Here is a 6,000-nt window from a genome sequence, read left to right on the forward strand (position 1 = left end):
AAGTGCAATTTTCCAGCTAAAATAGTTTAACTAGAGGAGCTGACTCCTTGTCCTGCGTTATTTACCTTTTATGACCTACATAGCTGAAAGCATACAACTTTCTATGTCTCCATTTTGTGTAAAACTTTTTTTTTTTTAACCCCTTTTATACTTGATTCTATCTGCCAGGATTTTGAACATTGTGAGTTACTAAGTGAAAAATATTTTTATAGGTTAAAGAGTCAGTGAGTCATCTGATGTAGCAGTGGATTTTCCAGAGGAGGAAACAGGCCTTTAAAAAGTCAGATCTCAGGCACCTGGGTGGCTTGGTTGGTTGGGCGTCTGCCTTTAGCTCAGGTCAAGATCTCAGGTCCTGGGACCGGCCCAGGTTGGCTCCCAACTCAGCAGGGAGGCTGCTTCTCACTCTAACCCTCTCCTTCTCAAACTGTCTCTCAAATAAATAAATAAAATCTTGAAAAAATAAAAAAATAAAAAGTTGGGACTCTACAAAGGTCACATAATGAGTCTGAAACAGAGAGAAAAATAGAGCCCAAGTCTCTTGATTTTAAAATCTGTGTTTCTCAGTCATTGCTTTTTTAAACCGCAGGCTCCCTTTGATAAACATCAAAGTCTCACCTTCTTTTTTTTTTTTTTAATTTATTTATTTGACAGACAGAGATGACAAGCAGGCAGAGAGGCAGGCAGGGAGAGAAGGGGAAGCAGGCTCCCTGCTGAGCATGGAGCCCATGCAGAGAGGCAGGCAGAGAGAGAGGGGGAAGCAGGCTCCCTGCCGAGCATGGAGCCCGATGCGGGGCTCGATCATAACCTGAGCTGAAGGCAGAGGCTTTAACCCACTGAGCCACCCAGGCACCCCTCAAAGTCTCACCTTCTTCACCAGAGATTCTGGTACATCCTCTTAGAGAACCATGATTCTCTTGGGAATCACTGTATCTTCTAAATAAAGACCTTATATTTTCATGGTTGGACACCAGTCCTTCAGATTAGCAGACATTGATCCTTCCAGGTATGTAACTGGAACTCAACATTTATATTTTAAAAAATAAGGACCAAAATGAAAAAGGTGGGGGCTTATGTTTGTAGGTAGTGTAAGACTCAAAATTATGCTAAAACATTGTATAGAATTTTACAGAGTGACTTCCCATCTTCTCATCTGATTCTCATAGCAACACAGCGAGGTACTGATATTATTTGCATTTTGGTCTGGGCAGCTGAGAAAATTAAGATATAGAGGGTTTAAGTGACTTATCCAAGGTCACAGCAGAACCAGGACTCACACCCTAATCCCCACAACTGTTTTCATTACTTGCCTACCTTATTTGGTAAGATTTTAGGGGTCTGCAGAATCTCCATGCCCTATCCAGAAATATCTCACATCAGAGATAAAAAAAACTGTCATTCCATGAAGGCAGTGATCCCCCATCTCTCCTTCTCTTAAGAATGACCTACCTAAGTGTTTGTTAAGATTTATGTAGGCCCTTCCCCTAAAGATTTTGATAAAATGGTTTGGAGTAAGGCTCAGGAATGTATTTTTATTGCTAGACTCAGGAGGTGGTAAGGCTTATTTGCAGAAATGAATGAAGTGCATTTTCACTGTGGTGGTAGAAGCCTGTGCCTTTATTTCTTAAATCTCTTGGTTAGACTCCCTCTGATTGCCACCATTTCTTCACTTAGGAGGTCACTGTCCAGCCTTGGTATAAGAGAGAGACCAAGGGGTCTACAGGTGGGTCTCACCATCCTCCTGGGCCTGTCCTTGGAGGCTGGTGGTGACCTCAGACAGCACAAGGCCCCCTTTGTCCTTGATTCGAGGACAGTCCTCCATCCTGATGTTTAGGAAGATGGTCAGCAGATGGCACTAACTTACCACTGTTTCCTCTTTGAAGCTCTGTGGAATGGGAAGCTTTTAAAGCTAATCCATTTGGAACTTCTGGTGTACCAAATCTTCAAGTCATGCTAGGAAATGGTTGTTCGGTATTTTCTGAAGGGCAAAGATGTCAGGTAGAAGGACTCATATGTGGACTCCATCCAGCTGGTTTACTTCTGGCAACTAACTTTATAAGCCTGTTTTTCCAATAAAAAATTGAGAGTGCTCTTTACCTCCTAGGGTAAATATAAGGAAGAAATTATTCTTTGACCCATAGCACACAGAAGGTGCTTAATAAATAATAAAGGTCCTTTTTACTGTGTAATGTTGTAATTTATGGCTTTCCTTTTATGCCTGTAAAAGAAACCCATTTTTTTGTTGTGTTTCCTAGTCAGCTTGTTGATGTCCTTACCTACTCCATTGTACCTTAATACTGTAGGGAGTTTGCTTGATTTCTAATGAAAAACTGAAAGACAATTTTTTTTAAGTTTTTAAAAAATTTATTTATTTGGCAGGCAGAGAGAGAGAGAGAGAGAGAGAGGAGGAGGAGGAGGAGGGGGAAGCAGGCTCCCTGCTGAGCAGAGAGCTCCATAAGGATTCCAGGGGGATTAGGGGCTCCATGCGGGAGCTCAATCCCAGGACTCAGAGGCAGAGGCTTAACCCACTGAGCCACCCAGGCACCCCTGAAAGACAATTTAAATAAAAACTTGGGAGATGGGGCACCTGGGATGGCTCAGTGGTGATGAAGTTCTAGAACATAGGTGAGGTTCAGTGGGGTGACGTCCGGAGCCGGTGACCAAGAAAGAATTCTTGAGACATCTTTGGTGCAAAATGGTGGTTTATTAAAGCACAGGGACAGGACCCGTGGGCAGAAAGAGCTGCTGCCCGGGGTTGTGAGGGATGGAAGGTGGTGTACCCTGCGGTGGGGGGAAGGTGAGGGGAAGGGAGGTTTCAACGGAGTTTTCATATGCTAAAGAGGGCCTACAAGGAGTCTTCTGCTTGAGCAATGTTGTTTTTTGGCAAGCCATTAACATCAAGACAGTTGGGAGATTCCTGGTGGAATGTCACATTTCTGCTATCAAGCGTCTCTGTTAGAGAGATTTAGGTTCAGAAGAGATTTAACTATATTTACATTTCCTTCTACCTCAGCCTACTTCAGTTTTGTTTATGGAGGGGAGGATGACATTAGGGCTTGAGGAACTGAGTTATTTGCCTCTGGAAATTGTGCTATTGATAAGGTAACTTCTTTGTTTGTAGATCTCTAGGACATTTGTAAACCAAGGGAGACTCCTGTCTTGCAGGATTGTGATCTCTGCAAGTTAACTATTTGTTTCTCATTTATGGCAGTCAGGGGTGCCTGAGGAATGTCACACATATTACTGAGGGGAGCGGGTGGAGAGAGGGTGCAAGGTGCCAGCTTTTGCTTTGTCCTCAGCCAGCCTCCTGCTCCCTCATCAGTGGGTTAAAGTCTCTGCCTTCAGCTGAGGCTTTAATATGGGATGGAGCCCCACATTTGGCTCTTGGCTCCGCAGGGAACCTGCTTCCCTTCCTCTATCTCTGCCTGCCTCTCTGCCTACTTGTGATCTCTGTCTGTCAAATAATTCAATAAAATCTTTAAAAAACAAAGCAAAACAAAACTTGGGAGAAAAAAAGAAAAACTGAAAGAGATGAAAGAGAGAGGATGTGGACCCTTGGTTTATAAGTACTTTTCAGTTTGCAGTTAACTTGCATTAGCCATAAGATTAGATAATAGAAGTGATATTTACTTCAGGAATGATTGTAACCATTTATTCCTTTCAAGCAATATTTATTTATTCACAAGCACCAACTAGGCTTTGTGTGTAAAGCAGTAAAGTAGTAATTGGTAAATTAATGAATAATGAGGAAATAAGGAGAAAAGACTTTTGAGTCACCAAAATAGATGTTGCAAAGCTGGCACATCAAAGTTCATGTACTTTGTTCTTACCTAGGCCTTCAGAATCTCACTCAGAGTCTATTTACTCATTTGTATCCCCATCCCACTAGGGAGTACATTGGAAAGGAGAAAGGCACTTGAAGCAGGCAAATTAACCACAGCTAAAGGGTATCCTAAGACAAAAAAGGAGGGAAGAGAAAAATGAAAGCCGGAACTCAACGAGAGTATATAGTCTGAATTTATTTGGTATTGCTCAAATTTCTTATATATTGTATTAGCCCTGGTTGCCATTTTATTATACTACCATAATAGTTGATGTTCATAATTTCATTCCCGATACATCTAGAAAAGAAATTGAATTGTGTTTCTATTTTTTAAAAAGATAGACTATATACTTTTTTTTAAAGATTTTATTTATTTATTTGAGAGAGAGCAGTGAGAGAGAGCATGAGCGAGGAGAAGGTCAGAGGGAGAAGCAGACTCCCCACGGAGCTGGGAGCCCGATGCGGGACTCGATTCCGGGATTCCGGGATCATGACCTGAACCGAACGAAGGCAGTCGTCCAACCAACTGAGCCACCCAGGCATCCCAAGATAGACTATATACTTTCTTATGAAGATTTCTACTCAAAATAGATCAAAATGTTAAATTTGGGAGCTTAAGTAGAAGTAATAAAATTGAATTTTCTGGAAACTACTTTTGTAGAAGAGCTGAATTTCCTGATACCACAAAAATGAAGCATCACCTTGTTAAATCTTACAAGCGTTTGGTCTTTTCCGCTTCCTGAAAATTTATACTGTGTGGTACACAGTAATAACAAACATTTATATAGTGGTTACTATTTGCCAGTAACTAATATGTACTATGTTCATGTGTATGTTTGAATAATCCCCATAACAGCTCCATAAGGTATTTTTCTCAAGTTTATAGTTGAGGAAACTGACACGTACAAGTTTAAATAAGTTTCTAATATTGCACTGCTAATAGGTAAAATAACTAATATTTGAACCCAGATAGTCTGGTTCTAAAGGCATGCATTTAACCACTGCATCATACTCTATAGGACTCACTATTAGGTCCTCTTGGATGAACACATTTTTTTTTTTTTTAAGAGAGAGAAAGAATGGGGTGCCTGGGTGGCTCAGTTGTTAAGTCTGCCTTGGGCTCAGGTCAGGATGGTTCTGGGATCAAACCCTGAATCCGCTCCCTGCTCAGCAGGAGGCCCGCTTCTACCTCTCCCACTGCCCCTGGGCTTGCATTCCTTCTCTTGGCTGTGTCTCTCTCTGTCAAATAAATAAATAAAATCTTTTAAAGAGAGAGAGAGAGAAAACAAGTGCAGGAGGAGAGGGAGCAGAGGGAGATGGAGAGAGAGAATCGGAATATGGAGCTTGATCTCATGACCCTGAGATCATTACCTGAGCTGAAATCCGAAGTCGGAGGCTTAACCAACTGAGCCACCCAGGCGCCCTGAAACACACTCTTTGTGGCATTGATGGGCTTACAGAAAGTAAGCAAATTCTCTAAGAACATATATGCAAGCAAATTCTATGTAACTGCATAGAACGAAAATTTATGAGTTTTTTATTTTAAAATTTTTATTTAAATTCTAGTTAACATGTAGTGTAATACTGATTTCAGGAGTAGAATTTAGTGATTCATCTTACATGTAACACCCTGTGCTCATCATAAAAAATGCCTTAATACCCATCTCCCATTTATCCCATCCCCCACCCCCCCTCCCTCTATCAACCCTCAGTTTATTCTCTATCCTTAAGAATCTCTTATGATTGGGGCGCCTGGGTGGCTCAGTGGTTTAAGCCTCTGCCTTCAGCTCAGATCATGATCCCAGAGTCCCGCATTGGGCTCTGTGCTCAGCGGGGAGCCTGCTTCCTCCTCTCTCTCTCTGCCTGCCTCTCTGCCTACTTGTGATCTCTGTCAAATAAATAAATAATCTTAAAAAAAAAAACTCTTGTGATTTATTTCCCTCTCTTTTTTCCCCCTTCCCATATATTCATCTGGTTTTTTCCCTTAAATTCCACATATAATGTGAGTATTTTAAAGAATCAGTAACAGACTCAGGAGCTTTTTTTTTTTTTTTTTTTGAGTGGTGGGCAGCAAAGTCATATTTACTGAGTGATATAGCAAAGTCTAGGGTTTTTTATGGGCTGTTGGTAGGCTGTTTTAATCTGATTAACCTGATTAACCCACCTACCCACCTTGAGCC

This window comes from Meles meles, chromosome 6, assembly GCF_922984935.1.
Source record: "Meles meles chromosome 6, mMelMel3.1 paternal haplotype, whole genome shotgun sequence".
Taxonomy (NCBI): Eukaryota; Metazoa; Chordata; class Mammalia; order Carnivora; family Mustelidae; genus Meles; species Meles meles.